The sequence below is a fragment of the Podarcis gaigeae genome (genome assembly GCF_964106915.1).
Source record: "Podarcis gaigeae genome assembly, chromosome: 1".
Taxonomy (NCBI): domain Eukaryota; kingdom Metazoa; phylum Chordata; class Lepidosauria; order Squamata; family Lacertidae; genus Podarcis; species Podarcis gaigeae.
Genome location: NC_139678.1, coordinates 108,619,780 through 108,641,008, shown reverse-complemented (window position 1 = coordinate 108,641,008; position 21,229 = coordinate 108,619,780). Strand labels below are relative to the sequence as shown.

General features: G+C 41.1%; 1 long non-coding RNA gene across 3 annotated transcripts in view; it reads right to left on the bottom strand.

The window, feature by feature from the left end:
* LOC310833322 overlaps nt 1-21,229 on the bottom strand; it is a 400,786-nt gene that overhangs the window by 92,439 nt on the left and 287,118 nt on the right. For 2 of the 3 annotated variants that reach the window (XR_014558633.1, XR_014558634.1), the window contains exon 3: nt 3,427-3,483. The exons of the other annotated variant lie outside the window; for it this stretch is intronic. This is a non-coding gene — a long non-coding RNA (uncharacterized lncRNA). The remainder of the gene's footprint in view (nt 1-3,426; nt 3,484-21,229) is intronic. 3 annotated transcript variants of the gene reach the window in all.

Below are 21,229 nucleotides of genomic sequence, written 5' to 3'. Positions count from 1 at the left end.
CAAATTATTCCCTGCATGATTTTATTCTCTGATATTAGTCAGGTGTGAGTTGCACACTTTTGTAGCAGGCTGGCTTTTTGACCTTTCTTTAAACATTTAAGACTTAGTTCAGGAGTTCACCGAGTATGATGAGATATGCTTCTTAAGTACAAAGCAGCATCCCCCCCCCCCCCAGCAAAAGGAGAACCTTTCCAAACTTCTAAATATATAATATTCTCGGAGAGCCACATCAGTCATTGTCATGATGAAAGCAGTATAAATGAGAAGTTCCTACTACAGTGTGTGTCCCGCATCTGAAGACCCTTTTCATGGGGAGCAATAGCTTACCTGGCGAATGTGGACGGTAAAACACACACACACACAATTTCATTGTGGGGCAGATTGAATTGCAGACATTGTGATTCAGAGAGGAAGGAAAACTTGCTGTGCAAGTTACATGCATATCGCCAGCATGTGGATGGCCCTAAGGGCAGCACACAGAACTTCACAGACAACATATTAAATGGGCATGGGGGAAACATCCCTTTGACCCACATAAAAGGGCCCTTTGTGCCGATCTCATGAGCACAAGGAGTTATTTTGAAACAGATCAAGATGTTCGGTTTTCTTCGGAAATCAAAGGTAAATTGGCAAACACACTGCCAGCCCAGTTGCAAATGGCAATTTTCAAATCTCCCTGACATTCATTTTCAGACATTTTGCCATTTGCAGAATACTTTCTATGCATTTATTTATTTATTGCATTAGGGAAAGATGCTGTGCAAGACCCCACAAGAAAGAGCAGGTTTTTTATCTGGCATTAATTAAGCCTTGCCTTTTGTAAAAATGCTTCCAGTATATTAAAAGGAGCAGAACGGAAAATGGAAAACATAGTGCCGCAGCAAGTTCCTCGTAGGCTGCTGGCCATGTGGTGGATTAAAAGATAGTTCTAAAGTGATCGGTTCCAAGGGTCTAAGAATTTTGCCATGGGATGGGGTACATGAGGCAGTGGAAAAAGACAAATCTTGGAAGAGTTGGCATCTGGGGTCAAATTGTACCATTCACAGCTCATTTTATCACACTCTTTTGAAAGTTATTGTACTAGTGCTTGGTGCCTAGCTTTTGACAAATTCAGCAATTGGGAACATGTTTTTTTTTTTTTTTAAAGAGATTTTGAGCTAGTTCGGGGATATGATCTGAATCTGAACTATTGTGTGTTCATGTCTAAAGATGTAAGGGTAATATCTCCAAAAGAGGAAGTTTGCCTTTTGGAGAGACTTATTTCAGGGGGGAAATGGTTTATAGATGATTTTTTAAAAAGAAGTCTTGAAGTTATGTATGTTTAAAGTACCTCTATCAAACTAATCTTGTAGACTATCCTGTGGAAATCAGAAATACCAAGGAAGGTATGCTTGATATATTCATATATCACATTTTTAATGTAAACCATTTTCTAGATTCTGACGATTTGAACCCTATTGTGTGCCTGCATAAAAAAGGCTTTCATTAGCTTGGTGAGAAATAACAGGGATTATATTTCCATTTTCTTGCATTTTTTTGCTGCGCTGGCTAATCTGCCCAAAACACATCATAATCTTGCAGTATTGAAGTTAGTATTTATGTCAACAAGACACAAATAATTTCTGAAAAGCAAAGCTTGTTAAGAATTTGCTTATTTTCTTGTTTTCTTGTCACTCTGGTAATCGATCATCTGCTGCATCTCATTTGTGCTAATAACCACTAAGCTTATCATACCACAGAATTAAGCTTTCTGTTAAGGCCTAACCATAATGCTATACATTGAGTTATGACTAATGTTGGGTATCACCTGCAGGGTGCAGTCAAGGAAAATGATGGGTCTATTCTGAGTGGGATATTACCCAGTGCTTATATGAATTTTGTGTACAATTCCCCCTAATGCATACAATTTTGCATATATTGTTTGCTTGCAGAACTGCATTACAATACTTGGAGAAGTACAAATTTAGAAGCATAGCTTGCTTTGGGTCCACACACTGGTTTAAGAACTGCAAATTAGGCCACTTCTCATTAAAATGCAAACAAAAACAACTACCCTGCCCATTTCTGCCATGCGCACAGAGAGAGAGAGAGAGATGCGTGCCATACATTTAAACATACAAGAAGTTAAAATAATAAAACAGTTTAAAATTCACAACAGCTTTTCCAGGCATCTGGGCAGGCTTGACTAAACAAGAATGTTTTTTATCAGGTGCCAAAAGGAATACAGTGAAGATGCCTGCTTGATATCAATAGGCAGGGAGTTCCAATGTGTAGGCTCTGCCACACAAAATGATCAAGTTCTTACAAATGTGTAAAGAGTATTCTATATTGGTGTGGCAGCGAGGAGGCCAGATAGGAAGGGGAGGGAAGGAGGTTTAGAAAAATATCTGGGAGGGAAAAGGAACATGGAGAGAATAACCCACTCCCCCAAGTCTGAGCCCAAGACTTGCCCTGTTCCTTTCATCATGCATATATATATCAGGGTTTCTCCCTCATCCTTTCTCACTAATGAAAAGTAAACTTTAAAAGCAGGTTGTGTCATCAGAAGATTTGACAAGCAACACAAGCTATTTAAGAAAAAAAAAACAACCCCAAGTAACAAAAGCAGCAAGTCTTTGTTATCTGTCTTACAGTCTCATATTTTTTCAGTCCACTATCCTCACTTAACACATATTCCCTGGTCTCAGGTGCTGTGATGGTGACAGTTCTCTGCCCTCTTTTCACCTTCCGTTGCTTCCCTCCATTGCCAGAAAGATTTTTTAAAGCTCTTTTTCCTCATTCAAAATACATGCAGTAAAACACTGGTTCTGTTTTAGCAGTCAAAAAGATGCTTGGAGCAGCATTAAATAACTAGCCATCTGTGCTCTCACTTAGAGAGAGACTTCGCTTTCCACCATATATTGTATCATGAGATGTGAATTGCAACCTCCAATTAACCCCTCCAATATAAAAATTAAAAATGTATGGATGTCCATACGTACATAAACGTTAGAAAAAGAAAAAGAACAAATAACCATCAGTACAACTCTTCGTAGTTCTTCAAAATGATGAATTGGACTTATGTACATATGCACACATGCGTGTCTGCATTTATATCCTATCTTTCTATGCCAAATGCATACCCAAGGTGGCATGCAGAATAAAATAACAACAATAGCAATAAAACAAGCTAAAAAGCAATTCTTAAAACAACAAAGAAATCCAGCAGCAAAAAAACATCACAATGCAAGACACCAGCAACATCAACTAAAGGCACATAATCTAAGGACTCTAGTTTAGAAATATGGACCATAATAAAGGATCAGTCTTAAACTCCTGCTTGAAAGCACACAAAATAGGCGGTAGACAAATCACCTTTGTGTTGTAGTCTCAAGCTCAGTGGAGTGGGAGGCCAGCAAACCAGAAGAGTTTCTGAGGTGTACTTACCTGGAGGCAGTCAGCGTCCAAAGTCAGGTCCAGTCCTAGGGTCGGGTGAACAGCAATCTGTGGGGTCAGGCAGTCCAAGGGTCAAGGAACCTGATGATCATGGGTTCAAGACAAGCAGAAGGCAGCAAGGCAGGGCCAAAAACTGCAAGCATTTTTAACAGCATCTGACTAATGCTGGAAGCTCTGCTTCAGAAGGCTGAAGCCAGCTGGTTCTCATCAGCACCTTCTCCTCTGTGTCCTTGATGGCTGATCAGCTGCAGGTGGAGTCACTCTGCCTTCTCCCCCTTCAGGCTGCTGTTCAGCAGGTGAAGCTGACTCCTGGCCCATGACACCTTAGGACACCACAATTCACAGTGTAATCCTAGGCATGTTTACTCAGAAAGAAGCCCCCTTGTAGTTGGAGGGACATACTCCTAGGTAAGTACAACCAAACCCTTGCTTCAAGAGGTGGCAAAGCAGCCCTCACTTGTTAAAGGAAAGGATTCACTCATGAAAACACCACCAATCACTGGTCCACTTTATTCAGTTCAGCAGTAGTCCTTTGACACTCAAGAACTAACTGGCTGTTTTGTGACTTTTAGTTGATCCTAATAAAGTTTTGTGATACTGTTAAGATTCTTCCAATATGGAACCCAAGGATGCATATATATGGTTTCCAGTCAGTCACCTATCCAGGCTCTGACCAGAAACCACACCTGCTCAACTTCAGCAAGCTGATGACCTCTTGTGCCTTCTTTTTCATTGCTGTGGAAAAGGTTTCATGGGTTCTGACTGACAACATGTTTTCAGGACGAGTGAAGAACAGGAGCTGTCTCACATCATTAATAATCAGGACATCAAGGGCTACCAAGAGTTCACACATCTTGCTGGTTTTCTCAGCTGCATCAGGTGTGTTGCTTTTAAAAGCACTGGTAAATCGGATAGTAGCCTTAAGCTGAAATTCTGTACACACACACATCTTTGAGTAAATTCCATTGAGCTCAGTGGGACTTACTTCTGAGGAAGTACATCTGATTGTGCTGTTCAGGTCTTATTTAGAATTGTGCATGGAGTTTGCAGGAAATCTGCAGCAGCAGCAGCAGCAGCACCCATAGTATAATGCTGATATTTGGATAAGAAGTTGTCTTTCATGGAGTCAGAGCTTTGGTCTATCTAGCTCAGCATTGTCTACTCAGACTTTCTCCAACCTGGTATCCTTCATAGGTTTTGGACTACAACTCTTATTAATCCTGACAATAGGCCATAGTAGCCAAGGCTGATGAGGGGTGGAGTCCCATTATTATTATTATTATTATTATTATTATTATTATTATTATTGGCACCATATCGGGCGAAGGTTGGCCTACTCTGACTAGAAGCAACTCTCTGAGGATATGTCCTTGTTCTGCTACTGGAGATGGCAGAAATGAATCTGTGGCCCTATGCCTGCTTTGCCACTGAGCTATGAACTCCCCCCTCCCATAGATGCACAGACTTTGAATGCAATGTCAGCAGCTGCATTCACTATGCAATCTGACGTTATATTGTATAGCCATAGTGGTGTTATTATATCCCGTGTTGTGATCTTGCCTTTTTCATTACTGCACCATGCATTTTATGGCTATTGGTTACAAGACAGAGGAGAGGAAACTTCAGTGTGCTAAAATGCTCACCAAAAGTGTGACAAATCGCAATGACAAGGTTGCGTTTGTAAAAGTAGCTACAGCCACTTGTGCTATGTTGCAGTGGAACGAAATAATCCTCCCCTCGCTGCTCCCGCAGTCAAGGCAGGCTGTGGTATGTCCTGGTGTCGGAGATGCCCCTTGCCTGCCTCTTCATAGCTAGAGACATCTAATCATTCCATTTCTTTTTTTAAATCCAATTTCTAATCAATTCCTTTTTCAGAGAGAGAATGAATTTAAAGTAAATCATTAATGAATAATTATGCTGAGATGATAATGTTCTCTGACTTTGGCTCTTGTGGCAACTTTCCACTGTAATCAAATAAAATAGCTCCTTTGATCATTTGAGGCGGTGGCATAACCTCTTGTTATGTTCCATGGATGGATTTAGCTAGCAAACACAATGCTTTTCTCTTTCTCTCTCCCTCTCTTTTCCACTTGTGAGATTGTTTATGAAGATTGCTGTTGGTTTGGTTAAAATTAAATTCTCCGGACCACTTAATGCTGTCTGTTTGAAGATAGCAAAGCGCAACCCATCTCACTCCTCTCTGTTAGAGAACAGCATACAAAACAATCTGAGTGCCACATGGAAACCTATGACTAGAGGATGAGACTTGATACTGTATTACATGCAGAAGCTGTTACATGCAGAAAGTGAAGGGTTCTTTACACGGGAGTAGCTAAAGGGGGAAGGGGAGCAGCTGCACCCCCTAGATCAAGAAAAACAATAGAAATACTTAACTAACTGACCAATCAGGGCGGTTCTGCCCCCCCAACAAAGTCCTGCCCCCCCAACAAAAATCCTGGCTATGCCCATGATTCTTTCTGTCTTGCTCCCTCTTCAGAGTTCTAAATGTGTGTTTTCCCACACCTGGAACACAGCAAGGGGCAGAAGCATTGAACAGGGCAGTAGTGGGCAGCATGGTGGAAGCTGCCTCTGGCAGAGTTGCAGCTGCATACTAGGATGTAGGGGTAGGGGGAGAGGCAGCAGCAAGGCTGGCATGGTGCAAACACACTAGTGAAGCTATCTGGTGCCCCTGCTGGCACATTTGCACTGCACTGACCTTGCCACCTCCTTGCCTGTCCCTGTCTCCATCCCTGAATGCAGCAGTAGCTCAGCCAGATGGAGGACAGGTATATAGCACAGCCCCACCATGCCATGTGCTATGGGCCTGTGGAGGTAATGTAGAGAGGGGCTGTGGCATGCATGCAAAGGGGTAAGCAATGCTCCTTCGATGTTTGTCTAGTCCTAGCTTTCCCTCCAGGAAATAGTGTTTCCAGTGGGATCAAATAGGTGGGTGCAGCATCTCATTTGTTCCCAACCCGTACAAGCTTAGCGGCCTATATTCAGGACGCAACAGTCCAGTATCCTGATGGAGAACACAATGCCAAACTTGTGAATTATGGGAGTGTGTGAGCAAGCAGCTGGTGATGATTGCAGAGACAGACAAAGGTGACAGAAATGGAAGGCACTGAGTTTACTGATGTCAGAGGTTTCACTTTGCCCCATTGAATTCCTGTGCTTGTGTTGTAGGCAGCTGCTACTGCTACTGTGCTGCTGTTTATGCTTCCCCTATGCAAAAAGTAGGAGCCCTGCGCCCCTTGAGGTGCTGCTGGACTGCAGCTTCCATTATCCCTGACCAGTGGCCATGCTGCCAGGGGCTGATGAGAGTGGGAATTCAATAATATCTGGAAGGCCACAAGTTCCCCACCCCTGTGCTATGCCCTCAAGGCACTGATGGCACATTTCAGATTATAAACACGCATACTTGCTAGCGCAGGCTGGTCACTACACTATATTCAGTGATGTCGGCCAACTTTGCCCGCAGCTGGGAAAGCACAAAAAGGATCAAAAGACTGTATTTCCAGACATCCCCAAACCAACACAGATTAGCCACATTTTTCAGTTCGTTATAATCAGCGGCAGCTCTTGGCTGATTGTTATCAGCTAAAAGCATCTGGATAGCTGTCGATCAACAACCTGATACAGAAAAAAAACATAATAGCTTCCTCGCGGTTATCAAAGCACATGTAATAATTTGTGATTGTATGATGACTGATAGCGGCTGTCTAACTTATCTAAACGCATTGAATTAATTAAAGCCAGTGGGGGAAATGTGTACCATATATGTTAAAAGGTCTGATTATTCCTTGGTCACACATGGCTTCTGTTGTGGTATACCCTTCCCCTGTTATGGGTACACACTACAGTGGAATCCCGGCACAAAAGCTGATGCAGCGGCTACAAGGAGCAGATAAAATGTAAACATGGAGCACACGGAAGCACGTTACCTTCTCTCATCCCCCAAGGGTAGAAGGTGAAGGGTACTATAATATACTGCCACCTCTGCTGATCACTTGCTAGTTTTCAGGTATGGAGGCTGATCTGAAGGACAAGTTACATATTTTTGTTACATCCGCAATTTCATCTTTGAGAACTCCCGACTGTATTTTTAAACCCTATTTTAACTATATGTTTAAAAAGTGTGTTGGTTTTTTTTATATATATAAAAAAAAGCTTAGCAGCCCCTTTCCACCATTGCTTGGGAGATGGATCCAGAGTGGTCGCTCCCCAAGTCAGAGAAGGTGGATCAGGTGGCTGTGCACAGTCCTACTGTTTGGGGGAACAGGTGTTTTGTTTTTGTCAGGGTAGCAGGCAATGGGTGGTGATCAAGTGGGGATTAAGGTGAGAACAGGAGCAGCTGAAGTCCTTCAGAGAATGCAAGAACTTGATTTCCTGTTGAAGTTCTAAAAATCGAAGTAGATTTTAACTTATTTTGAAACTAAACCTAAAGCTGAGCTTTAAACTTTGACAGTGGATTACCTTTAACTCTTTATATGTTGCATAATATATATAATGTTAGATTATATTATATACTGTATTGTATATATAATTACCTTACACCAAGCCCAGAGTGAGTTGTTTTTGTTTTGTTTTTTAAGTGTAAGTCTCTAGCTTTCATTTGTAACTTGCCTCCTCCTTTTCCACAGGTCAAATGATGCCTTCATCTACAGTGAACTAACAATATTATTTATGAATGGCTTAAATCTATATGCATTAAAGACAGAGCTTTATGTATTAACAGAGAAGCAGAAGGGGACTTTTTGCTCTAGCATCCGATTTTATTATAACAAACTTCTTCCGCATCTAAAGGAGCTGAGGTAACTGTGAAATTTGGAGGAATGTTTACAGGGGGGAAATTTGGAGGAATGTTTACAGGAAAAATGTTTACAGGAGTTACATAGAGTTGCTTTTATGAAAGCATCCAAAGATATTTAAAATCAGCCTTGGTAACTGTCAATTAATTTGCAGCTGGAAGTTTGATTAGAACCCACCATGGTAAAAGAATGAACACACAATAAGTATGGCTTGTCCACATTTAACTCTGCCTTGCTACACTGTTTTGAACGGATTTCCTGAGACATCTGCAGATCTCTCTCTCTCTCTCACTCCTTGTCGCCCCACACCTTTCCTTAAAACACTGCTTTAACAGTTTGTGTTTTTGAAACTGGTTGTAAAGAAGACATTTCCTTGGCGCAATTGCAGTTTTTAACAACAGCTAAAACTCTTTGTAGCCAATCTCCACTGGGGTAGAACTAAAATCTGGAAGTAATCAGCAACCACTGAACATCAGAAATTCTCCTTCCCCCCCTCAAAAAAACAAAAAAAGCACAAAAACACATTTAGACACAGCTGGAGTCTGCTAGCAGTTGGGATAGGATTCAGGTACCTAATCCCTGGAGGTTAGTTGCCATCCCCCATCTTCCTTATCTTGTATGTGGAACTAAAAAGCCCCAGGGTGTTGATGGTTGTAAAGAAACCACAGCATCTGACACCTGCTGGGAGCAATAAATAAAGAACTAGGTTACCATTGTCAGCCTGTGCTGCTTCTCCTAACCAGTGCAGTGGAATTCTTTTCTTGCAGTACAGAGAGAGAGAGAGAGAGAGAGAGAGAGAGAGAGAGAGAGAGAGAGAGAGAGGAGCCCTAACTGTTTAGCCATGTAAACAAATCAGATAAGTTAACAGAAATAACTGCGGTTAAAGCCAACAGTTTTTGACATACATGCTTGACCTGTAATATAAGCAAGACTGGTTAAGGAGTAAACAAAATTGCACCCTTCACTTCAAAGAGTTATTGTAGTAATTACTCAAGAAGCAACATCACCCACTGAGGTTCTTTGGAACCTGCTAAGTTCAGACTCCCTCCTATTTTTTCCCCCTTCCTGCCCCCCCTTTCGATATGCTTTGCATTTCCTAATTACGGCAAGTTAGGCTGGATGATCTGTGTGGGTAGAGTGACAGGATTTATTTCTAATCTTTGAATGCTTTTGCTAAACAATAAATTAGTGAGATTCTTTCGCTTCTTAATGACCAAAGGATGGTGATATTATTTTCCCTCCCCCCTCAAAAAAAAGAGATATATATTATATATCATTTGTGACTGGAGCTACTATAGAAGAGGAGTAGAAGAAAAAGTGTGAGGCATGGTATCCATCTACAAGCTACCAACTTAAGTGAAAGATGGATGCATTGTACAGTTTTTTTAAAAAAAGCTGATTTCACAATTTATTTATTTATTAAATTTGTGTGTGTGTGTGTGTGTGTGTGTGTGTGTGTGTGTGTGTTTATACTGTTGTAACAGGTCCTGGGACCTTATGGTGAAGGGTGGGTAAAAAATTATAACAAACACCAACACCGATGATGATGATGACAATGATGATGATAACAGGCTTAGTTTATCAGGTTCACCCAACAGGCAGTGGACAGTTTCTAATATTCTGGGCAGTATTCTGGGCTGGGCTCTGCTTGATAAGTGACTTAGTATTTTGCCCAGATTGCTATCTTGCACGTGGACACAAATGGATGTTTGGCATGGCACTGTTGTGATTTAAATTGACTTGAGTATGCTAAGATTAAAAAACAATTGTGATTAATTAAGGAGCAGAGCAATCTCACCCTGCGACCAGGGCCAGCCCTGGGGTATATCTCCCTGAGGCAAATGCAGAGATAGCACCTAAGACCCTTGCCCAGGCTGCTCCAGTTTCACGTACAGAACCCGATTGGACTGGCACCTAAAACTTACTGCAACATTGGCAATGGAATAGTCTGGGGGGGGGGGGGTCCCAGGAGTAATCATGTCGCATGCACAGTTCTGTCCCCAAACTGAGGGGAATATCTCAAAAAAGCATACCAGTTATGCTTGCTATGGTTTGCCCTACATGAGATGACTGGCTCTGTGCGTGTGCCTGCAAGGCTCTAAGGGTACGAGGCACGGTTACCTAGGTTTGTATTTCCTTTTGGACAATGAGCCCTATTCAGTATGTGTATATGCTGCATTTCCTTTGTTTAATCCTGTCTGCCATACATAGCGAACGGCTTGTCACACATAAGGAGTTATGTATTCTGCCTAGTCTGCTTGCCCCTCCTGGGATTCTCAATTTAAATGTTAATAGGTTTTGTTACCTGGTCGAGATGCAGTTATCCAGCTCCCGTGCACGATGTCGTTTATGACTTGCCCAAACCTAATTGAAGGTTGATCTGGTTACCAGGGTAGATAAGTTCATTTCTTTGTTTGTTCTGCACATATTTCACACCCCAGTCTTTAGTACAAAGACTTTTAGAGTGACTTACATAAGTTAAAAACACATTAATAATAAAGTCAGTAAAAGATGTCCAAAAACTGCAAGAACAAACATGACACACACACCTCTCTCTCCCTCTCTCTCTCTCTCTCTCTCTCTCTATATATATATATATAACCCTACACTGACCCACATTCCTAAAAAGGCTCTCTAGAGGGTGGAAGAGACCTACTGAACATTTTGGGCTGTATCATATAGGTCTGCAGTGGGCATCTTTTGGGACTGGGGTGGGGGAAATGAACAAATGTCCATCTAAAAGCCCAAGGCAAATAAAAAGGTCCTCATCTAGCAAAGGGCATCAGACTCTGCACCAAATAGGGATGTCAGAGAATTCTAACAAAAATAGAAGCAAAAGCAGAGATCACTGATGTTCGTTTATTCGTCCGATAGCCGGAACGGAAATCAATCAAGCAAATACCGATCAGAATTAGCTATGCGGTTTTTCTCCCCGCAGTCTGCAAAGAAACAGAAATTGATGACTCCCCTTCCCCTTTAAATTACATTTCCTTTGCACTGAAATGAATGGCCCTTCTATTGAAATGAATGGTGCTGTGTCATTACGTTAAATTTGTAAGGACTCAGCTATAGAGCTGCAAAAAGTGTGTTTTAAGTGCAATATACAATGTGACATTAGATGGCGATGGTGAGCCTTATGGAAAATGCAATGTTTGTTTTTAAAAAAGCTTTAAAAAAGGATTTGCAGAACGTTTTTTTAATATAAAAAATATGTTTGTAGATTCCACCTAACTTACATAAGTTTCATAGATAATTACGTAAACAGAGAGAAATTATTTAGTATTTAGTGGAAATCAAACTGCTGTGTAAATAGGTGCCTTCCTACATCCCTTGCTCCAGGTAAGTATTTCTGGAGAGGATGCCATAACTAGGGTACCAAAACAGAGAATACCCTATTCTTGGTCACCACTAGCTTCACCCATCACAAGTAATAGTAATAATCACCAACTTGGATAGTTTTCAAAAGGGATTAGACAATGTCATGGAGGAGGAGATCAGTTTCTACTAGTAATGATGGCTGCCTTCAGTATCAGAGGTGGCCTGTCTCTATACACCAGTAGATGGGGATCCTGAGTGTTATGGCTCTCATACTTTGCTTGTGGTCTTCCCATAGGCATTGGATTGGCCACTATGGGAACAGAATGCATGACTTGATGGGCCTTTCCTTTGCATGGGCTCTTTTTATGTTCTTCTAATGTTTTTGCCCTGGAAGGCAGGGGGTAATTGCATTTTATAAAAGTTTAAACTAAGCATTAAAAAAAAAGTGGAAAAAGAATAGGTTTCTGAAGATGACCTCTGCATTTGGAGTAAGTCATGTGGTAAAAGGTGGTCTTTCAGGTATCTGGCCCTACGCCATTCATGTCTTATCAAGGTATGAACGAGCACTTTGAATTGGATTCTGAATTGGGCTGAGAACCAGAACAATCATTTCAATTAGTGAGATATATTTCATTTGACTGGTCCCAGTTAATGAAAGACCTATTGCCCTGCTTCTCAATATAAGCTGGCAAGTTTCAGCACACATCACAGCAGACATTACCCTGAAAATGAGAGAAATGGCGCAAAATTTCACTGTATGTTAAAGGGGCTGTAAAATGTAGGTGTCAATTCATTACATCCTTGCTACAGATCATACCCCATACATACATACATACAAACACACCCACACCACGTTTGGAATCAAGTAGCAATAACATATTGTAAATCTGGACAAATCAAATCAAACATCAATCAATGTCTCCAATCCAAGTGAATAATAATGGTGTGGAAATTTACTGAGCATTTTAAATCTCATGATGTCATTTGACTGTCCAGATTTGTGTGACATTTGTGTATCCATTGTTACGTTTATGGCTGGATCTGTAAATTCCAATCAGAAAAAAGGCAGTATTTCTGGCTGCATGTTATTTGCAGGGCTTTATAGTATTCGTGGGCATGGCAGAATCACAGACTGTGATGTTAGAATTAATGTGAAGCCACTTAAAGCATTTAAAATAGTCTACAGAACAGACCCTAAAGAAGGCTTTAAGCCTGCAATGATAATGATTATTTTTTATTATTTACATTTCGCTGGCTGAGACTATTTTCCATTTCTTCTTACATGATATTTGCTTAAAGTAATTATACCAACTGAGAACAGTGGCAGATTGAAATTAAATGTTTGGATTAAATATTTTGTCAGCAAACATGCAGCAACTGCTTTGCTGCTGCTTCTCTTCATCTCTGCATACTGATTACAGGAAAGATTAGCTTTTATCTTGGCAGGTTTTAAAGAGCTTAAATAAAATGTTATTGGATATGTGACTTTTTGAAATCACCAACAAAGAATCTAAATCTGGAAAATGAAACATTAACACAAATGGGAGTGGGAATAAGTGTTGTTGGTTTGATTGTTTGTTTAAAATATCTCCCATCTTTCTACATGCTTTTCCTAGAGACTTTTCACCACTGTGGGTTGCAATAAGGCAGTGGTTCCCATACTTGGACCACTTGAATATTGAATATTAAGCGGACCACTTAATGATTTTTCGCCTGCTATCACAGTACCACTGCAGTGTCCTGCGCTAGATGCTGCTAGATGCTTATTTGCTCTTGTTTTTTGCTTATTTTATTTCTTATATATTCCATTTTATCCCATTGCAATTTTAATTCCATACAGTTCAAATTGTAATACAATACAAGAAATAGAAGCAATAAAAATACAATTACAAATCAATTTGCGTATTTAATGAGATGGATGTGCCATCACCTGTCTTCAATCACGAATCCACAGACACAACATGGATCACCTGAATAAAGCTTGCAGATCACAGTTTGGGAATCCAAACCTGATCACTTGTAATCTTCCCAATTATGGCTGAATCAAATGCATGCAATTTTCTCATAGCTGGAGATTGGTGCATACTTCATCCTAGTCCTACAAAATTTGGAGATGAGGCATCTAGAGTTGTGCTTTTCTAGAATATGTTGATTTTAGCAGAATGAGTTAAGTGAAGTGGAGCAGGAATGCAGGAGAATGCTATTCTAATACCTTTTCATAATAGCACCAATGACATAATCTGCAGGAGTGGCATTTGCCTGTATTTTAAGCTTGGCGCATTGGAGAACAGGTCTGGCCTGGCAGACAATCCCTTTGATAGCCAGGCTAGGCTCAGGCAGGGACTGGCCCATGGTCACCCCATGAATCTCATGGCAATCCAGTTGAACCCTGCCAAAGTGAATCCAGCCAATGTCCAACATGCTAATCACTGCATCACTGTTTACTAACTCACTGTTCTCTTAATGGCCTTCCAATCCTAATAATCCATTCTTAAGGAAATCAGCCCTGAGTGCTCACTGGAAGGACAGATCCTGAAGCTGAGGCTCCAATACTTTGGCAACCTCATGAGAAGAGAAGACTCCCTGGAAAAGACCCTGATGTTGGGAAAGATTGAGGGCACAAGGAGAAGGGGACGACAGAGGACAAGATGGTTGGACAGTATTCTCGAAGCTACCAACGTGAGTTTGACCAAACTGTGGGAGGCAGGTGAAGACAGGAGAGCCTGGTGTGCTCTGGTCCATGGGGTCACGAAGAGTCAGACACGACTAAACAACAATCCTAATAAATTGGGTGTTAAGCTATGGATCAACACATTTTCCAGCATTTTTGGACTTCTTTGGTGGTGTGGTTATGGAAGATGGTGATGATTAGCTCCCGCATTTCAGAATTTACTACTGCATAAAATCTTTCGCATGGAAAATTATTGAGACTTAAAATTGGGTTGTCTTCTGATGGATTCTTTCTCCCTACACTGAGAAAGAAATCTTTGTTTACTAGCAAGGAGAAATCCCCCCCCCCCCAAAAAAAAAGCCCTACAATGGCATTTAGATTAAATTGTACTCATATTAAGAAATGTGTGCAGCCAAATAAATCCTTGAATTTATGAGCCCTTTGGCAGTAGCTCTTGAGAATTTACTGTAATTTTAGTTCTAATGCAATTATACAAATGGAGTCTAATACAATTATACTGCCTTTATATGTTAAGTCTAAGAAGAATTAGGGTAATTCGCCTACCCGAACCTGCGAGGTTTCCTGAACACACCCAAATTGCAGTGGATCCGTCTCCTGAAAACCATCACCACACAGTGGGGAGAAAAATGGTTATGTGAATCTTCTTTTCCGGGGAATTGGTGACAGAGGCAATTCACGCTGTTATGACCCTTCAGGCAGATCAGAGATTCATGCATTAGCACACCTCCCAAAATGGCCAGAGAATTGTTTACAAAGTGGCATGCAGCCTTTATTATATTCATGTGGTGTAGAAACCATGGTGTTTCTGTCTATCCATCCCCCACAACCTCCACAGGGCAAGAATAAGAATTGGACTCACAATGTCACAAGGAGCTGCCTTATATCAAGCCAGACTAGGTACGGCTCCATCTATCTCAGCGCTGTCTACATTGGCTGTCAGAAACTCACCAGGTCTTTAGACTTGTGTCTTTGCCAGTTATAGCTAGAAATGCCAAGGATTGAATCCGGAGCCTTTTGTGTACACAGCATATGAGCCACCACTGAGCTACAGCCTTTCCTGTGTAGATACTGTATATAGCAGGTACAACGTGATATCTACCATTATTTTAAGGTGTGACTGGGTGGTATTCAACTTGCTGAAATTGATAGTCCTTACTTAGCCATGTTCATTCATTTCAGTGGGTCTACTCATAGTTGGAGACTATCCACTGTGTCTGATATGATGCACCAAACCCAGCATCCCTTTGTTCCGAAATGTGCAGGATATTCCAATTTATTTATTTAATTATTTGTTCTGCAGCATATGGGTCAAACCATTGTTCATGTTAAATGCATCTCTAGGCATTTATTATAGACCTTTTTTCATTTTGTAAGTAAGTCTAAGCCTCCCCTGCGTTGCAGTTCTGCTGAAAATTCCCTGTGCCAGAAGTTGCCATTGGCCTTTGTGAAAACTTTCCTACTGGAACCAAAAACTATTTCTGAAGATGGATTTTTTGTTGTTGGGAGAAAACACTTAGTTGCCACACACACACACCCCCCACTCTGCATGCAGCGATTTCAACTCTGCTTCCCTCCCAACACTCTCCCAATTTCCGTATGTTGTATGTTTACCCACATTTAACATCACATCTAATTTGGCCCTAGGAATTTGTCAAAAAACTGTTGTTTTTTCTATATGCACATACGTATATACATACACAGCTGAATGTACATCTACTTTAAGCATCAAAAGAAAACTACTATTTCCAGTACCAAGGTGCAACATAGACATCATGACCATATCAAAATACAATATATGTTGCAACACAGAAAATAAAAAAGTTGGGCTGCAACTCTCTAAAACAAACTTATGGAATGGAAAAGGAATACAAAAGACCAACAGAAGCACTTTGAGCAATATAAACCGCTGGACGGTGACCCACACAAACGTTTTGTAAAACAGACATGAAGGGATACTGAAACTACATTCTCTGAGAATGCTGACCCTGAGAACCATCTCTTGTGAAGGTCTTAGAGAGCTAAGTCACAGCCAAAAATCATTTTCTGCCTTGAAATTTATATGTTGCCAGCATAAATAGGGTTGGGGAAGAAACTCAATTCCATTTTCATTTAGACCCACCTAATTTGCAATTTCTGAAATCATATGCAAGCCAAAACATAGCCATCCTCCAAAATTCTCACTTCTCTGAATTTTGCAATGCTATCCTTAAGCCAGGTAATGTGTACAAAAATGCATATACTAGGGTAAAGTGTGCATCGAAATGCATATATTAGAATTTATTTATTTAATTAAACCTATTTTTGCAAGGCAATCTTCCAGTAGACAAGTTGGTATGGCCTAACTCTAAGGCAAAATTGCATGCAAACATGTGCTTACTAGGAGAGATTCTCATTAAAGTGCCGATGAATTTTCAGGAGAACTTAACGAAAAAAGAATAACAAACCCACTTGAAAAAATAGAAACCCAGGGCGACCAAAACCAATAGATTCAACCAATCCCTAAATGTAAATAGGGGAACTTTTTTGCTCATGCTTGCCTTTCCTTTTTTCCTTAGGGTTAAGCCATACCAGTGATGGGAGACTAGGTATTTTTAAAGTGATCATTCTAGGGACTCGGCTAGATGGGTGGAGAAAAAGTGTTTTATATGCATTATATATGCATGATAACACCATGACCCCAGATGGCGTTCCATTTTTGCCAACGCAATTCCTCATACCAAGTTTAAAACACATTTAACTGAAATGCTTCTTTGATGTGCCTAGATGCAGCCTAGGTTGCACTTACATACTGGCAAAAAGCTCCACCTATGCAGTGATGTTGGAAGAATGCAAACCACCATCCCCACCATTGAAAGGTGGGTGTTGGGTGGATTGCAAAAGCAGATGAAGCCAGGAGTGGATCTACTAGGAAAATAATGAACCTTAAGCTTCAGGGCCTCTGATCCCGGAGGGGCCCCATAAGTGACTTTAGTCCACATTACTTTAAAAAAAAAACATGTCTAGCAGATGCAACGTGAGTTGCATGACTCAAATTTATTAATTTTGTTGTTGTATGAATTTCAACAACCCCAAAGCTTGAGAGTCAGTAGCTTAGATGTTGTAAAGGTTGTTGTAAACAACCCCATGGAAGAAGATAACAGTGGTTATGGAGACCTTGTAGCTGGTTGTGAAGGGGCTCCCATAATAGCTCTAGCTTCAAGGCTCCCAAAATGTAGGTCCACCACTGGCTGAAGCTGTTGTGCAGCAGCTAGTGCCAGTCTATAGAACAGGCCCTGCTGTACACCCCATGGTAATATGCTGGAGGAGAAAACTATAATTGACAGGGAGGGACATGTTGCCTATTCCTGCCCTGCAGTCTGCTAAATGTATAGATTAGAAGGGTTAATGTGCTTCAGTCACCGATGCCATTGTAAAAGTTCCTCTTGGGCAAATTTCAAATGCAGAAGTTTGGGAAGCCATTAGCACAGCTGTGTTCGCCTTGTGCCAGTGCAAACAGCCCTCCCTTTTTATATTCTGCTGGCAGTTGTGTGAATTGTCAGGCAGCGGTGTGCTTGACCACATACAGTCATTTCCATTCTCATTTTAATTGCCTTTTAAGGAGCGCTGAGGAGGTACAAATAAATATAACGAGCTTCATCAACCACCTGTGAAATCTCCCACGGCAGCCACACAGAAATATCAAGACGTTGGGAAAAAAATTAATAATAATAAGCATGTACAAGAAGAGCAAATCGCAATTCCACCTGTGGAAGTAAACAGGAGGATTTGAGAAGGGCCTAAGAGAGCATCAAGGAGGTGGCAGGAGGGGGGGAGAACAGGTCCCTGTTGCTGTGAGCATGGAACTAAATCCTTTATTGAGAGGAAAGCAAAAGGTGAATTATGTGGCTGCCTCATTCTGCAGGAGAGAGAATTTTGCAATTGCTCCAGAAAATCTATGAGGGATGCTGTCTGGTGAAAGGTTCCAATGCACATTTTACTCCTAGGCCAGTTCACGTTGTTCACATTTCTTTGCCCTCTGGGTGACTGTCCAAGAGCTATTCCCTGGCTGTTTCATCCCAACAAGCTTCTTTCAGTCTTTCATAAGGCTCAGGGGGTGGTTTAATGATGCTGTGCAGTGGTTTCCTTCAGTCATTTCATGTGCTGCCCCTTTGTTTTCAACAGGCCTTCTTGCCAGGCCTGGATCCAGGCTTGAGGGGCATCTGGCAGTCCCTCAACATCCTTATCCCTCAGTATAACTTTATTAGTGGTGAACTGTAGGAACCACCAGCCCTGTGATCTGTGGTGAGCGGATGCCAGAAAGCTGAGGCCCCAAGGAGGCTGGATCCTGCTTCCTGCAATGATATTTGTTATGTCCACACATTGTGGAGAACGTAATATTCCTGGATTCTAAACTACGATAAACCCTAGATCTCACTACTTTCAGAATAACAGTTCTCGTAGAAGTGAAAATAATGGGGGGGGGGGGATCACATTGCAGTGACTTTGTCATGTCATAAACAAATGTGAGAATTTGAGCTGAATTTTACAGGGATTTCACTATGAGGTATTTTAAAATTGTTCTCCTGGTGGAATAAAATATTCTGGATCAGCCAGTCGTTTGGACCAGAGTGTGGCAATGGCATGGGAAAACAAAGTATGCAATCAGAACAACATGGGCCAGATGTTTTCATGTTCCTTACGGTATGCAGTTCTGAGCTACGGTCCTATGTGTGCCCCATGTACCTGTTGTTTGCAGGAGGGGAGCAAGGAGAAAAAATGACTAAAGGCGACTTAGAAGCAAATATATATTCCTTTGCATCCATAGACAGCCCTCCCGACTGAAGTCTGATTCTGGTGTGGGTGTGGGTGGGCAAAGAGGATAACCATCCTCATGAATGGCTTTGAAGGAAATGAAAGTGAAATATGAGGGCAAGTGTAACATATGAAACCACTTTTAACACTTAAAATCGACAAGATTTCAAGTTGATGGTGTCTCTTTAAAAGCACTTCGTATACCAGCATGGCAGAGGTTGCTGCAATAAAAGTGACTTCTTCTGTGCGCTTTGCATATATGTTCCAAATTCTTGTGGGCTAAAAAAAAACAACCCACACACAAACAAACAAGAGGAGGTAAGTGGTCCTTTAGCACTTATTATCCTGCCAACAAAGTATCACTTACTGTGTGGTGTATTCATGCAAACAGCGCTAGGTGACTTCCTAGCACTTGCCTCATCGCCATCCACTGTTGAGAAAGCAGAACAGAGGACAGGGCGCCTCAAGAGATTTGTTACTTGTGGTGAAGGACAAGAGGGCTGCCCAGCCACTTCCACATGCAGGCAGCGCCAGATTTATGTATAGGCTAAGAAGTCTGAAGCCTAGGGCCTCTAAATCTATGGGGCCTCACCAGCCCTCCCGCTCCCCAGCGGGCAGTCTCCCTTCTCCCAAAATTGCAAACCCAAGACTTCATGTGAGGGCAGAGCGACTTAGGCCTCTAAATCTAGGGGGGCCTCGCCAGCCTGCCCGCTCCCCAGTGCTGCAGTCTCCCTTCTCCCAAAATTGTAAACCCAAGACTTCATGCAAGGGCAGGGCAACTCCAGCTATGTCTCTACCTTCAGGTGGGAGATGGGTGGGCATCACTGGGGTGTGTGTGTCAAGGACTTCCAGGCCAAATTGAGACCCATGTGAGGCTGAATTTGGCCTGTGGGCTAGAGATTCCTTACCCTATCCTATGTAATTTGTACCCTCATGCATCTGACTGCATGCAAAGGAGCGAAAAGTGCTAGGGAGGAAGATTGGGCAAGCAAACAACTTCTAATTTTATGTAGCATTTTCTATGATCTATCTGTCATGGATGCTTTTCTTGAGATTCCTGCACTGCAGGGGTTGGACTAGATGACCCTCAGGATCTCTCCCAACTCTAAAATTCTATGATTCTATGATTTTACGAAAATGCTTTTTATAAAAATAAAATAAGTAAAATAATTAGATACCTCTCCAATTCATCCTCCATCGCTGGTTGGACATTTGTGGTTTGTTATTTGAAGGAAAGGTACTTTTCACATACAAATATAACAGAACTATGTATGGAAATTAAATTATTGACACAGTCCTAAGCATGCTTACATGAAAGTTAACTCTCTCAAATACAATATGTCTTACTTAACAGAAAATATGTTTAGGATGGTCACCTTCATTCAATATACAGTTATTTTTTTTCTTTTGGAAGTTGAATATCCATTTATCCCTTTAAGAAGAGATGATTTTAAAAAAAATATCCACAAAACTATGAATGCTCAAATGAGTATGTGCTTTTGAGAATCTTGTCAGTTAAACAAAATTAAACATTCAAATCAACAACAAAACATCCTTTTAATTCTCTTTGGTTCACTGATTTTATTTTATTTTTAGAAAAATAGACATCAGGCCTCCAAGTCTCCATGAAAACCAATGTGGAGAGACCACTAAGTAAAGTAAAAAAAAAAAATCACCAACAAGGAAAGAAGAGAATTCACATGGTTCCCGTTGCTAAGGAAACCATCATTTGTGCATGTTCCTTATTCCAACTTTGGCTCTCAGAGAGTGTCAATCATGTTAGGGCTTCAGGAGAAAGAAAGAGACAGAGAAAAGAGTAGATAAATGTATAGGTACAAATAGCATATGTGTGCATGCTGTGTAACTCAGCACAGCAAATTAAATATTGAAAATAATTCAACAATGGTGCCATGTCAGTGTATAGCATAATTCTTTTAACGGTGAGATGTATCATTAAGAACGACTCCAGACAGGGATGTGAGACGTTGTAGACGTGCTACTTTCTCTGTTGTGGGACAATATCTAGTGTTCACCCAACTGTTTAACACATTTCAGATCTTGACATAAGTATCTTAGACTGATAATGATGATTTGTGTGTGTGTGTGTGCACGCACGCACGCACACACACACACACACACACTGAAACAAGCCACGTTTGAACCTTTTATCCCTGGTGCATGT